General features: G+C 37.7%; 1 protein-coding gene across 2 annotated transcripts in view; it reads right to left on the bottom strand.

Annotated features, from left to right (window-relative positions):
* Positions 1 to 14,511, bottom strand: part of LOC114665097 (somatostatin receptor type 2-like) — a 47,990-nt gene extending 33,479 nt beyond the window's left edge. The window contains exon 1 of one of the 2 annotated variants that reach the window (XM_028819481.2): positions 14,321 to 14,511. The gene's annotated coding sequence lies outside the window, so the exon portion shown is untranslated. Of the gene's footprint in view, positions 1 to 7,394; positions 7,717 to 14,320 lie in introns of those variants that run through there. The other variant, XM_028819479.2, reaches the window with a different exon arrangement.
* Between the last annotated feature and the right edge of the window lie 1,940 nt (positions 14,512 to 16,451).

Below are 16,451 nucleotides of genomic sequence, written 5' to 3'. Positions count from 1 at the left end.
TGCTGCAAAGATGGTCATCCTTTGGACAGGTTCTCCCATATCAGCAAAGAACTTCTGAATCTCTGTTAAGAGTGATCATTGGGTTTTTGGTCACTTCCCTGACCAAATTACTCAGTTTGATCAGACAGCCAATTCCAGGAAGTGTCCTGGTGATTCCATTTAGTAACTATGGGGACACTCAAAGCTTTAGAAATGGTTTGATACCCATGCACAGATCTATGCCTCACCACAGTTTGATCACAGTGGTCTACAGAGAGTTACTTGGACTTCATGGCTTGGTTTTTGGGACCTTATACGTACAGGTGTGTGCCCTTCTGACCAATATCTAATCAACTGAATGTGCCACAGGTGGACACCAAACAAGTTCTAGAAATATCTCAATGATAATTAAAGCAAACAAGATACTGTATTCTTGACCACAATTTGGAGCGCCATAGTAAAGGGTCTGAATACTTATATAAATTGACAGATTTCATTTTTTGATTTTTAGTAAACTTGCAAACCTTCCTGAGAACATATTTCTGAAAACATATTTTCACTTTGTCATCATGGATTATTGAGTTTAATTGAATTTGTTATTAAAGATAAGTGTGGCTCTGTGTGAAGGGATGATATTTGTTCAACTTTAGGGTCCATGCCAGAAACAGTAGAGGGTTCTTAATACATGACAGAGGCAACAACAGTTGAGAAGGGCAAAGAAGGAAAAACTCGGGCAGTAGAAATTAAGGTAAAGAAGGCTACTGCAACCTTTGATTACTTTGCACGTCTCCAGTCCAAATATTTTGACCTATTTTTTTCTGCTATCACCCCCAACAATCCCTAAAACAGAGAGTGTTGTGGATGCAGTAAAAATGTTGGGAAAGCATAGCCTTAATTATTGAGGGTACAAAGTTGAATCTTCCTGTACTCTACAAGACAATACTCTTGACCATGGCAACTTGTTGCTCCTTAGTAGATAGATAGATAGATAGATAGATAGATAGATAGATAGATAGATAGATAGATAGATAGATAGATAGATAGATAGATAGATAGATAGATAGATAGATAGATAGATAGATAGATAGATAGATAGATAGATAGATAGATAGATAGATAGATAGATAGATAGATAGATACTTTATCAATCCCCAAGGGGAAATTCACATACTCCAGCAGCAGCATACCGATAAAAACAATATTAATTAAAGAGTGATAAAAACACAGTGCAAGTTAAAAAGTGCAAGGTGGAGAGTGCGAGGCAGGTATAACAGTCAATAACATTGTATAATGTTTACTGTTTACCCCCCCCAAACCAACCCCCCCCCTCCCATTGGAACTGAAGAGTCACATAGTGTGGGGGAGGAACGATCTCCTCAGTCTGTCAGTGGAGCAGGGCAGGACAAATATGACACCTGCTTGCACCAACATCCACATGAGTGCATTAAGAAGAACAAGAGATGAGTTATGTAGGAGTTGTATGAACTCTTTCTTTTTGTTGACAGTTACCATAGACGCTTAGTAATAATATTCCCCCGCCGCCACCATCTCCCCAAGTGGTATTGGGGTGGTCTGTATCATGTCACTCCAGGGCTGAAAGACGGTCCCACTCTGCCCCTGCTCTGTGCTAATGTTCAATAACAAAATATGAGCAGAAGAGATATATAGATTAAGTGTGACATGTGGCAACAACTGTGAACTATAATAAGTCTCTTCATGGAGCTTCTTAGGGAAGAAAGCATAAAAGGTCAAACAGATAGTCATGCTCATTGTGCCCTCCAAACCACTTACTAGCTTCTTATTCTCACGTGCTATTTGTCTACTAGTCACTCCTGTACAATTTTAATAAAAGTGCTCAAATAATTTACCTGAATGCTGTTTCAACAAATTAAACCTTGGCTGTGAGTTAGTCATTGCTTGTCTCCTCATAGGATGTGAGGGGAAAAATAATAATAAGGATTGCATTTGCACATTAGTCTGTATTATGGCATATTGAGAGCTCAATTCCACTTCCTATAGGAAATCGTGAGACAGACATTTATCCTGGGTCCTTCTTGTCGATGAGGGTCACAAGTCCAGATTTCCTTCCTAACAGTCATAATACACCTAATCAATATGGCCTTTTCTTGCAAAATATAGGCTGATTAATATTTTGAAAGAATAATCACTATTTATTAATGCTTTGGAAAACAGCTTATAGATTTCCTAATGAGTATGCATAGACAAGAATTCCCAAAAAAATAAAACAGCACACACAGTAGGTAAACATTTACTAGAGGTAAAGGCACTGGACTGACCTTTTATACCTGCCAGTCAGTCAGGAGTTGGCAACAGCACATCTGGACCTCTGTGTTATGAAAAACAGCCGTCTATTTCTGTGAGTAAGTCGTGACATTATATTGCTTTAAAAAATAGATAAATCCTCTAGCATTTAGATTGAGTAAAATGGAAAAAAAATGAGATGCAACTTATTAAATTTGGAACATCCATTCGTTGTAACCTGTTAAGTCTTACATGGTTATGCTAGACCTTTCTGTAGGGGTTTAACATTTTGGGATAAGTGCTACCAGATATTATCTTGAATGTTACCTGATAATAAGGAGATTCAATCCTTTCATTGTATTACAATTGCTGAACATTTTTAATGAATATAATGTACATATATCTTTGGCTGCAAAACTTAGCTGTGGGATTCCAAAATGGGTGCTCATCTTTGTTTCAACCCTTTTCTCAATCAATGGCCAATACCTGCCTTTAAATGGATAATTAATCATAAATGTTCCCCTGTTTCTGTAATTATTTTGTCTCTAGAAATACCCAAGAGTAAATTGTACTTTCAGATGAATTCATCAATAAGGTGGATGAATTATTCCATTATTTCCTGAGTGTACCTTTCCCATTTCACTGTCAGGGTTTATAGGGTCATTATTGTCACATGCACAGGGTTCAATGAAATTCCCATTTGCAACATGACAGTCTATTGTAGCACAAAACAGGAACAGGACCTAAAACAGGGTACTACTCCCTGAAAATTACCAATTAAAATAACACAAATCTGAGAAGTAGGAAGAAACTGAAGTACAAAGACAAAATCCACAGGACTGAGAGAATGAGCCAACACCTTGTAAACAGCCAACTATGAATAGAACCCGGATCCCAGAAACTAAACACAGTAAAGCTGACCCCTGCACCATTGTTAGAGCCCTTGCTGATGAAATCAAAGGGACTTCTTAAGTCTGAGACACAGTGCTGTACATTGAAGTCTTTTTTTAAAGAAATGTTAAACTCTTGATATCCACTCATGTACTCCATTTGCTATTTGCTAGCTTATTCTGGTGCAGGGATTTGGAGTAACAGAAATTATTCAAGCAATACTGGGAACAAGCTCAAATGGGATGCAAGTCTGTCACAAGACACACGTGAATACCAGGACAAAATAGGGTCAGCAAACAGTCCATAGCCCAAGTTTTAAGGTGGGGGAATAAAATGTCAAAGTTTTAATTAGAAGCTAACAAGACTGCTTCTTCGAAAAGATCATTCCATTGACTGGCCTCCTGAAATATGCAGAGAACTGTGTGAACTAAACACCGGTTTAATTTAGCATCTACCTTGTAAAGAGCCTATTATTCATCAACATCCACACTTGTACCTTACGGCTCAAACAATGCACTAGAAACTTGCAGAGAACAGAGAATTGCAAGCTTTAAAAGCAACAAAACATAAAACATCTTTGTTTTATTTTTAACTTACTGATTCTTTTTGATTTCACATACAATCAGACATGCAGCTCATTTAAAAGCACTTTTGTGCTCCCGTTAAAATAATATCTGCAATGAAAACTGGAGTCAATGCATTGGCAACTCTATGAACAGGACTGTCTGTAATTACTAGGGCACCTGCACTCATAAAAATAAAGTCCTTGATCTGTTACTATCCTGTTTATCTTTTCTGTTTTGTCCACATATTAGGAACCTTTTCAAAACCCAGAAAAACAATTTCGTATTCTTTCTCAAGTAATAGTTCTATGAGAAATCACACAACCCAGTAAACTGTGATTTTAGAACCATTATTTCTAATAATGAACTGTTCAAAAGTCAAGTCATCAAGCCCCTCTAACCCACTTAATCCAATATAGAAATTAGAAAACTGTTTGGTTTAAAAAAAGTACCAAGCAATTATATGGGAATTATGTATTTTTTGTTCTTTTTAACAATATTTTCATCTTGATTTTCATTCTACTTTTCTGGGTGTTCTAATTGTTTAATTAATTCATTATTTACTAATTTATGGATCTGACGCTAAACTAGTTTCAGCCTTTGATTAATCAATGTTGTTTGTCTGGGTGTCAGCTCTGCTCGTTTTTAATTGTCATTAATAAGATACAACAAAGGTGGAAAACTGCACAGAGAAAGGGCAAAATATAATGAAATCAACAAAAGAGAGTTAAGCATTTAAATCTATAGCAAAAGCAGAAATATTTCTAAATGTCTTATACATGTAAAAAATCATGCTGCTGTGCTTTTCTGAATGTAGAATAATAGAAAAGAACACTAGCTAATTAAATGAGATCAGTGTTATCAGGTTTTATCACTGATTATGAATCTGGTTGGAACAAACACCTGTAGCTACATTGGGTCCTCAGGACCGAGTTTAGGAAGCACTGACTTAATCCATACCAGGGCTGCAGGGGCCTATCCCATCTGCCATAGAGCAGGAAGAAACCCTGGACAGAGTGCCAGTCCACCGCATGACAAAAATACACACACACACACTAGAGCCAATTTAGAGTCGCCAGTTCATTCAGCCTGTGGAGGAAATCCATACAGACAAGGAGAACATGCAAATTACATGCAAGGAAGATATAGGATGCGAGCCCTGGTCTCCTTACTGCCAGGTAGCAGCGCTACCACTGCACCACCATAACTGTTTGATAGTTAGCTAATTATGGTGCTCATTGTAATATTATTTGTAATACTTTCTTGGAAAATAAGTATAATGTTATGGTCTAATTAATCAAATCATGAGATTCCCTGAATATAAAAAGCTGACAAGTTTTCCTGGCATTAGAAGCAGATCAAAACAACTAAGTTTGGTTTATTTCATCTTCTAATATTAAATAAATTGGATAGCAGTGATTTCTATGCTCTGTGAAATACTTTAACACAGCCATTAATAATCCTTTGACATATGCACAGGATATATGAAAAGTAAACATCCTTATCTGTTGTGTCAGTCAGGGCTGTGATTTAGATAATGTTCATATGGGTGAAGCAACAGACACATGGGCATGAATTGGAAAGTAAAGTGGCTGCTTTTTAAAGAGTAGTATTTAATACAAAACCTCAGCCTGAACATCTCCCAGAAAGTAAAAAAAATACCACAAATGCACAGAACTGGCTAAACAAGATTGGCTTTCTAAAGACTTTGAACTTTCAGTGTTGGAACCTGTTCTGAGGTTAAATTTTATGCTTTAAATATTTACTGTACTGTATATAATTTACTAAACTGCTGGATTATTTATGAGTCTAATATAATAGATAATTTAATTTTAAAAATGTCTTTACACTGTCATCGTTTGTATCAGTCATATAAGAGTAGATTATTCATTCGTTTATTTTCCAAGATCTTTTTTCCTTGAGAAGATCAGAGTGGGGCTGTGTGACTTGGAGTAGCACGCTCTGCTTGCCTGAAAACAGTCTCTGCACAACAAATATTTGGCTTGACCACCTGGGGTCAGTAGCAGCAGGGCGCAATCTATCTATCTATCTATCTATCTATCTATCTATCTATCTATCTATCTATCTATCTATCTATCATAGAGTGCCGAATTCAAATGTGTGGGGGGCGGACCCTACCTCGGCAGCGCTGGGCACAAGGTAGGACATGACCCCCGAACAGGGCGCCAGTTCATCTCATACCCCACTCATGCACACACCCACAGTCAGGCTGTCAGGGGTCCACTTTGCAGTCTCCAACAATATCGCCTGCAGGTCTCTGGGGAAGTGGGAGGAAAGCCAACGCGTATACTGGGACAGCGTATGAACTTCACATTAACAATCACTGGTCGCCGGATTCGGTTGGAATGACATGGTAATTATAAAGTAATGCACAAACAAAGAACGTGCAGCAGAGGGAGTGCGGGGGCATCTGTCAGCACGGCTTTTTTCTGGGGTAATTAACACTATTGAAGAATGGCCCCTTACACTGTTGGGTTTAGTGCAATCTTCTCACGCCCCTATTCTTTAAAGACAATTATGCCAAGAATAAAATTCATCTATAGACCTAAAAGCTAACGCATTTTTGTTAAATTCAATTTAAAAGGTAAAAAGGTGAATTCGCGCATTACTCTTCACATTTGTAACGAATGTGCAGTCACAATTAACTGAATCAATAAAATACAAATGCTCAGTTAAAGCTCGGAGACCCGAAGGCTTACAGAATAATGGAACTTTTAAATTGATGCGGCATGAACAACACTGTCAGCGAAAATGGTGTATAGCATTATTAGTAAATTAATCTGTGAGGCTTTATTCTAGGAATATTTGTTTGTGTTATTTTCTGTACATAAAGTAATACCCCACCTCACGTGGTGGTGTGAAGACGATGCGTGATTAATATTATGGTTGTTTCATCAAGCCTTTTTACAGATATACATAACATTATTATTGTTTAATTGACATTAGAATGTTGATTTATTATGTTCAGTTAAATAAGGGGTGACTTTAATGGATGCAGCAGATTCATAGGCTCAGTTAGCGGTTCGCATGTCCCCAGTTTATATAGCGGATTACCACCATGTTTTCTATACAATCTTACTCTTAAAGGCACTGCTACCTTAAATACTTACGGCTGACAGTTTGTGGAAATTTTATCGCAAGGTTAATGAGTAATGAAGTTAACAGAAAGAAAACGAAAATGCCCGGAATAAGTGAAAAAGCAAATCTAACGCATGCATTATTAAACCGATAAGTGAAAACTAGAAAGAAAGAAAGAAAGAAAGAAAGAAAGAAAGAAAGAAAGAAAGAAAGAAAGAAAGAAAGAAAACACTCGGCATATTGACCCAAAAACGATTTTGCCTTATCAGTCATAATAAACGCTGGCCACAATGCTGACTGAGCTAATGGTGCCTTTTAAAACAGTCGTAATACGACTACCATCCTGGAGGATCAATTATTTTTCATAAATTGTACTCGGCATTTCATGATGTTTGCTTTTTCCTTGGCAACGGGAAAACGATTGCTTCCTAATGTGCTCTTTGACTGCGACTTTCCATTTCGGAACCCTTATGTGTCAGTGCCACAGCCTGAAAAAATAGCATATAAAAAGATAATAAGACAATACAACAAGTGCCAAAATGAATCGCCTACTATGTGCACTCCGACACGAACGACAGGTATAAAGCGCAACATTCTTACCTTAGGAGCGACTTCAGCAGTCTGAAAATTGAAGGAATCCCCGATGAGCTCTGCCACTGAAACCGGGTGGCAGTCCGAGTGCACCCAGCATGTCTCTCCTCGAACTTGCTTCCAAAAGAAGGATCTGGGCTAATTTTAAAAACTTCTTCCCTTAGGGAAGAAACTGAGTAGTTCGCTTTGCGCTAATGAAATCAAAGTATAATACTGATTATTACGAACCCCGAAGCGCCGTAGCTGCCTATGTCTGATGCGAGGCTCCCGCTTCAGCTTAGGAGACATAGACAGAGATAACCAGTGGCAGCTTCTTGCAGCTTCGCCTGGTTGAGGGGGTGGACTGCATGGTGGGGGTGTGATACTTTTTTTTTATAGGCGAATGAAACCAGAGAGAGAGAGAGAGAGAGAGAGAGAGAGAGAGAGAGAGAGAGAGAGAGAGAGAGAGAACACAAATGCTAGCCAATCGATCCCAGTGGTGCGTAAAGCCTTTGGAATCAAAGCTGGTTCGCAGTTACCTGTTGAGAAACAAAGCGCAACCACCTCCCCAGAACAAGGCGATTGTTTAACTGCAGTATAACTAGCGCCAGCTCACAGAAGATGCAAAGTGAATACGCTAAATATTTATGAAATTCTAACAGGAACTGGCGACGATGCCAGTCCGTCCTAAGTTGGTTGTTTTTGGTGGCATGAGAAAAAAAGCACCATGAGCGATCTCCTCCTTATATCTATCCATCATATATAAATAAATCAGTTAACGGTGTGGATTGGGCACCTGCAAAATGTGAATTCCATACAGGATCTAATTAATTCAATAATGAAAAAGGAACTGGAGTTAATTTTAATGCAGATATGTTCAGATATTGTCTCCTCATAAAAGAGTGCAAAGCTAATTTGTTATAATGAGCTTAATGCAAACTCTTACAATTGACTTAGGCATAGCTATTTAATCATCCACGTCTAAATCCTCTCCCTTTCTTATCTCCCTGTCATTTCTGAGTAGCCCATTATCTATATAGAGGAGTTTTGTGGTGTCTCAAGCTCTTAAAAATAAAGGTACCAAAGTGGCTCATAAGAGTAATACCATAGGGGAATCGTTTTCAGTTCCCAACAGAAACATCCACATGATGGATCCATAAAAGAACATTTCTTTCGATCCATAACAGGTTCCATAAATAACCATGAACAGATGATAATAGATTTGTGCAATACCGATGGGTTCATAAGTTTATAAAGGACTTTTGGTGCATGCAATAACACAGGCCAAGTTCTGGGTTTTTTGATGTGTTGTACTTTAGAGATTTCTGTTTTGTTCATATATTACAATTTATCCTTTTTAATACCCAAAGACCTACTATAATTTACAAATAACCCCACCACAGAATTAAATGGTTCTTTGTCAAGAAATGGTTCTATAAGGAACTACACAACCCAGTGGCATGTAGAACCGTTATTTTTAAGAGTGTAAGGTAGCCTACAATACTTGAAACATTTCACATTTTTTGGCCAAATATTAGGAACCTTTTCGAAGCCCAAACAATCATACCTAAAAGTAAATAGTTCTTTGTCAAGAAATAGTTCTAAGAGGCAGGGCCATCTTAACAGCATTATAGGCCCCTAGGCAAAGCAGTGCACTGGGGCTCCTACCTACATAACCACTCAGCAAGTCACAAAATACATAGATTAGCATGGGGCTCCCGGGCAACTGCCCAGCGTGCCAATGCGTTAAGATGGCCCTGCTAAGAGGAAACGCACAAACTAGTAAGGTGCCACTGAAGAACCAGTATTTTTAAAAATGCAGGCACATCTATCTTATCTATCTATCTATCTATCTATCTATCTATCTATCTATCTATCTATCTATCTATCTATCTATCTATCTATCTATCTATCTATCTATCTATCTATCTATCTATCTGTCCATTGATATCTGGCTTTTCATGAGCAGTCCAGCATCTATAAGCACAAAATGTCAGGATGAAGCTGTTATTTTGTGCATTCATGATAGGATGTTAAAACACAGATGTCCATCCATCCATCCATCCATTCATCCATTCATCTATCCATCCATTTTCAAATTTTTTCAGCAAATATAAACTTGATTTTGGACAGTGGCAAAAGGCTATCTAACCTGAACTTTATGTACTCTCTAGAAATTAATTAACTGTACATTGACAGACGAAGGAGGAAGGTAATGTGATCGTCACACTTAGAGAACTGAACTAAAATGAGCCTGGAGAGCAGCCTGTCTAAAGTAATAGGATTTGTGCTTCTGCTCTTAATCAATGACCTCTTTGATGGCTATAAGTGGAGTCTTGACTTAATATCTCATTACATTACAACATACCCTACCTCACAAGCAGAGCATTAAATTCTAATTTTTTGCACTAAAGAGAAGAAAGGAAATAACTAGTCAGCTAACAACACCTCAGCCAGAAGTGTAATCCCCATCAAGTTACTGACAAGGTAAATGTAATTTATGAAATCGGATGGCTGTATATTGTATAGTAATTGGCAGATTGTATTTGAGTTTTATGTTCATTCCTGAGCACAGCAGATTTTTCCAAGAAGGCTTTCATGGCAAGCTTTTTGGCATAATGCTTTTTTGTCTTATTTCTCTAGTGGCTAACATATCAAGGAATATTCAGGTTAATATTAAGTGAGCTCATGGCATCTGCAATGATGCTTTCCTGCCACAGTTTTTTGTTTTTGTTTATGGTCATAGACTGTATGTTAATTAGCACATTCATGTAACATTTTCATTGTACATGTAATGCTAATGACCCTATAAACCTTGAGAGTATGAGGTCCTTTAGTATTGTTGCTTTCTCTGTTATGAAGCAGTGGTGGATATCATTCTGTTCATCTTAGTGTTCCTCATAATGTAAGACTAAGGTATGTGTGACATTATGCAGGCGGCAATTCTCTCTGAGCAGAAATGGCATTTCATTTACAAAGCTATATTACTACAGAAGAGGTTCCATGCCATTTCCAATATGATTAGATGAAAATTTACAATTACATTTAGTAAATTAATTTATAGTTTAAATCAAAAAACTGAAATGTGTTTTTGCTACATACTGTGGAAATATTTACCATTATAAACATTAATATTGTAAACTGATGTACTATATTCAGTTCAATTTAGTTGTTTTTTTTTTTTTTTTTGCATAGCATCCATTACTTAGTGCAGGCATAGAGTGTGTGTTCCATGCACTATTTAATCACAATTATTTTGGTTCAAGATATAAACCTATTGTGCACTCTTAAAAATGAAACTTCCAGAGTGGTTCTTTAGAGTGATACCATAGGGGAACCATTTGTGGTCCCCAAAAGACCCATCCAGATGGAGGCTCATGAAAGAAGCTTATTTATTTTGATCCATACAGTAAATACCATGAAGAGATGGTAATAGATCTGTAAAATACCAGAGGCTCATGATTTTAAAAGGACTCTTGTTGCATACATATTGTAACACCGAACAAGTTTTCTTAATTTGTTAGTGTCATTTTTAGAACATTAGAACAATCTAGACAAGAACAGGCCATTCAGGCCAACAAAGCTCACCAGTCCTGTCCACTTCATTCTTCTAAAAAAAATCATGTGAAGTTTTGAAAGTCCCTAAACTCCTATTGTCTACCATGCTACTTGGTAGCTTATTCCAAGTGTCCATGTCTCTCTTTCTGAAGAAAAACTTCCTAATGCTTGTGCAAAATTTACCCTTAGCAAGTTTCCAACTGTGTCCCCATGTACTTGATGAATTTATTTCAAAGTAACAGTCTTGATCCACTGCAGTAATTCCCTTCATAATTTTAAACACTTCAATCACATTTCCTCTTAATCTTTATTTGCTTAAACTATCATCTTTCCTCTTAATTCAACCCCTGTAGCCCTGGAATCAACCTAGTTGCTCTTCTCGAGACCTTTCCTAGTGCTTCTATGGCCTTTTTGTAGCTTGGAGACAAAAAATGCACACAGTACTCCAGATGAAGCCTCACCAGTGTGTTATAAAGCAGGTCCTGCTAGGTAGCCTAGCATACATTAAAGATTTCAGGTTTTTTCTAACATATTAGGAATTTTTCCAAAGCACGAAGAACCAACTTCATATGCAAAGAACCCTTCTTATAATGAAATGGAGCTTTGTCAAGCAATAATTCTATGAGGAACAATGTAACCCATTAAAGAACCATAAAATGCCATTAAAGAACCAGTATTTTTAAGAGTGTGGTTGCCCCATACATTAAGTTACATACTTTCATTTTGTCATAACAGCCTAATTTCGAGTCACATCTTTAAGATTATAGAGGAAAGCAGAATACCCAAAGAAAACACACACAGACATGGAGGGAACATACAGAACTCACCTAACATTTGAGCCTAGGTCACAAGCGCAAAGGGGTCCTGTGTTGACTAGTCTTGAAGATGCTGAATTAAAGTAAAGCATCAGTAAGCAGTTCAGCTCACACAGACTGTTGTGGCTATTCATTAACATCTGCCTCACCTCAGTCCACCTATTTAGCTATGCCATCATATGCCACTTTCCAAATTATTGTGTCATTTGAAAAATGCCCAACAGTGTTCCTTTATTATTCAAAGGAATTTATCAAGTATGTCTGAGCTATACTGATCTGTCATTTTAAGATTGTTCAGTTTCTATTAACTGACAGTATTTACAAAATAATACTGCTTCAAATTAAACTCCTCATGTAACTGATGTGCCTTTTCAAGCTGTCATTTTGCAGTTAGAAAGACAATTCAATGTGAAATTTGAATTTTGTTTTCACTAATTACAATAAACAGGCATCCAATTTTTTTATTTTCCTCTTATTTCACATGTTTGTGGATCATGATCTCTAAATTGTATCCAGAAATGAGAATTGAAAAATAAAGGAGGCAGGCTGTAAATGCTAAAGAGAAGCTGTTATTTCAATGACGGCTTTGTCTGTGAAATCAGCAGGATGTAACTGCTTAAATAGCAATGGTATTCCACAATAAATAACAGCAGAATCTTAAGATCTGGAAAATGTTATATTTTTAAAATTCCTATAAAAGTCATTAATATTATATCATTCTGTAATGACTCAATAAAGATTTAATGCAGTAAATAAAATGATGCTTAATTAACACAAGAGTTCTAATTAAAAGCAGCTCTTGGGTGAAACAAAAACCTGCACCCAGTGTGGACCCCCCATGGGCTCCTCATGTCCTATAGAAGACCAGTGTTGGATCAACTGGTAACTCAACCTTGACCATGTATCCCTGATGATGGGTATACATGTTTTGGTCTCCCCTGCAATGGAGCGGCTTTCTCCCCAAGTTTGTTTCATGCCTTCCCCCTGGTGCTGCTAGAATAACCCCTGTGATCCTTACTTAAATTAAGCTGTTTAGACAATGATGCTGCATAAATCTTACAAGATGGAGGATTGAAGATAATTAGGAAGAAGACAATACATGAGGTTTAATGGTGACCAGGGTTCAGAAGTTACCTACAGGGAGAGGTAAGAAAAGAGGCAAATTTAAACATCTAAGATATCTAGAGTAGCCAAAGATGGAGAATCAGATGCAGAGATAACCCATAGAGTGTGGTGTGCATGGAACAATTGAAAGAAGGTATCAGGAGTATTGTGTGATCAAAGAATTAAGTCAAAGGTTAAAGGTTAGGCTTTTAAGACAGTGGTAAGACTAGCAGTTATGTATGGAGCTGAGACATGGGCAGTAAAGGGGGCACAGGAGAAGAAGTTGGATGTGGTAGAAATAAGAATGTTGAGATGGATGTATGGAGTTACAAAAAAGGACAGGATAAGAAACAGAGCAGTCAGAGGTACTACAAAAGTGGGAGAGATGTCTAAGAAACTGAAGTGGTATGGACATGTAATGAGGAGAGACAATAAATATGTGGGGAAAGAGTGATGGAAATGGAAGTGCATGGGAAGAGAAAGTGATGAAGGCCAAAGGGGAGGTGGATAGATAGCGTTAAAAAAGATCTGAAGGAAAAAAGCTTGACTGATGAGGAAGTGTGGGACCAGGTTGTATGGAGAAGGTTGATCAAGCACATTGACCCCCATATAGAAGTGCAGAAAGACGAAGAGGAAGAAGAAGAAGATAATAATGGTGCATAGCTGCTTTGACTTACTATAATTAATACCAGCACTTGTGAGATTATTAATACTTTTTAAATAATGCTTGCTTTTATTATTGGCTTTTGTGCCATTTAATGTGAGAAAACCATCTGAGACAGTGGGCTTCAACGTATAACAGAGGTTACAGCGGCTTCACAGCTCATGACGCCAGGATTCAATTTCAGGCCTAAGCATTGTCTGCTTGGATTTTCTCTGGGTATTCTGTTTTTTTCAAAATCCTAAACATTCATCATAAGATGACTGGCAGCTTTAAATTGGTCCTGTATTTGTGAGTGTGAGTGCCCTTGACTGAGCCTTGATGGTAGGTTCTTGATTTGTACGAGTGTAGAGGATAAGTAGGCTCAAAAAATTCATAAACGCATGTGTGAATATAAAAACAATGTGTATCACACTAAACCGGTATAACAGTCATTATCCAACCCGTTATATCATAACACAGGGTCACGGGGGTCTGCTGGAGCCAATCCCTGCCAGCTCAGGGCGCAAGTCAGGAACAAATCCCGAGCAGGGTGCCAGCTCACCGCAGGGCACACACACACACCAAGCACACACTAGGGACAATTTAGGATCGCCAATGCACCTAACATACATGTCTTTGGACTGTGGGGGGAAACCAGAGCACCTGGAGGAAACCCACGCAGACACAGGGATAACATGCAAACTCCACACAGGGAGGACCCGGGAAGCGAACCCAGTTTTCCTTACTGCGAGGCAGTAGCACTACCACTGTGCCAACGTGCCGCCCACCAGTCTAACAACAAACTCAAATTAAGTTATAATTATTAGAATTCTGACCTGTAGTAGCCTCAAAAGTTTAAAGTTGACCTCATGGTCCTCCCTTGTCCTGGCCAGAGACACATGAAGCTGAAGCTGAAGTGCATCACGCGGTGAATCTCCGTGTCTCATTCTATGCATCAAAACTTTTTTCCTGGCTCAAAGCATGCAATATTTCTGATGCTGCTTGTGAGGGAAAATGATTTTGGTTGAGGGGCCTGCATGCTACCTGGACTCTGGCCTTGACTCTAGCATGCACTCTTTCTTTAAAATTCAACCAGGCACGTGGCACAATGGCATTCATCCCAGTGCTTAACACACAAACAAAAAAACTGGCAGATACATTTATTAAGTTTTCAGTTCAAATCAACTCTGATTTATTTTCAGCATTGTTATTAACTCCACCAGACACTTCGCCCCTTGACATTTGATGCTTTTAAAAGCAGACAATAAAGATGATCATTGATGCAACTAAGGTGGCTAAACTAAGTTTGCCTTGCAAAAGATAAAAATAAGTTTATTGAATGGAGTTAGTCAGTGTGTACCTGCAAAAGGAAAGAAAATACCCAGCCTAAACTATGAAATATTAGGTTGTACAAATTTGGATGATGAACTTTTGAGTCATTTCATTAATGACATTATTAAGTGCATCTTCTTGGAGTCATTTGGTAACTTGTAAATGCATCTCCTAGTATGAGTGTTCCTACTAACGAAGACAAGATGGTGACGCAGGAGAATATAGGTGCTTATTATCACCATGAAAAATGTAGCAGATTCAAAAACCAATGTGAGGAATGAATTCCTTGATCTCTAAAACCACCAAAATGAAGTTCAGTTACTTTTGGAGGCCATGTCTAAACTGTAAAAGATCATAACAAACTGCTCTTTCAAGTACACCTTGAGGTTTATATGTTTTTACATCTTTATTTTACAGAGTACAGTGAAATTCTTACTTGCACGTGCTAATCAACATGCAACACATCGCCACTCTTGAGCACCATGATTAGTGAGTATAATATTCTTACATTTAAACATCTGTTTCTCTTTCCTGAAAAATCTCAAGAGATATTGGTTATTAACAGAGAAACAAAATTAAGTTATATGATGTATAAAATGTACAATACTAGACAGAGAACACAACCTTGCCGGAGCTAGTGGGCAGTATTCACTAAGTATTGGAGTACAACAAGTGGATGCCATTATAATAAGGGCCACATATACTGTAAAATACCAGGCTATGTTGACTAGAATTCTGGTCAGCTTGTCTAGAAAGTGAGACTTTTTCTGATTTTTCAAAAAGATGTGAAAACAGCTGCAAAAGGGGAATGCTCCAGCAGTTTTTTCTTGTATCTGTTTGATTCCAAATAGGTTGTAATTGCTTAATTCTTGCATTTGTTTAATTAAAAAAAGAACATGATTAAATAAAACATACCAAAAGCCACAGAAATGCAGTTAATGTAAATGACTTAAAAATAGAGACCAGAGCCCCTGACCCAGTTCTGCCCTTCCTAAAAAGCAGTGTTTACATACTTACCTTGTCACCAGGCCCTGGGAAAATAAACTGTGAAGAAGTGCTGTTTTCCCGGATATATGTGATTTATTTCAATTGTGCTTTATCCAAGTATCTGGTGTGAATGTTCCGAGCCATGCAGTTGTTGCCTTATACATTATTTACAGAGAGAAAAAAAGAAAAGAAAAAGGATTAGAGCAAGGTGTTCCCATGCTGTAGATATATCTGATCCTTAGAGACATAGGAATGATGGAAAATAAACTCACTGAGACCAAACAAAAGCAACACTTGGTCAAATTGGAGCACTTCCCAGAGCAAATGGAAGAAGAGTCTTAAAACAGGTATGTTATTTAAACAGTGGCTCAGTAGTCTAACCTCACAACTCAAGGGATGTGAGTTCAATGACCAGCCACTGTGTGGATTTAGCATGTTCTGTTCTATGTGCTGTAGTTTTATCTTACATCTGTTGCTCATTTCTCTTGTGCAGAAAGAAGCAGCAGCAATAGAGTGCAAAGGAGAATGACACAAGTTACTAAAACAGAGCAGTGATAATTAAATATACATAAAAATGGAACCACTCTAAATTAAAAATCAATGTATAAATAAATATCTGGTCCATGCATATCAGACAGTTTGCTGCTG

Source organism: Erpetoichthys calabaricus, chromosome 14, assembly GCF_900747795.2.
Source record: "Erpetoichthys calabaricus chromosome 14, fErpCal1.3, whole genome shotgun sequence".
Classification (NCBI taxonomy): domain Eukaryota; kingdom Metazoa; phylum Chordata; class Cladistia; order Polypteriformes; family Polypteridae; genus Erpetoichthys; species Erpetoichthys calabaricus.
This window is presented reverse-complemented; position numbering and strand designations above follow the sequence as displayed.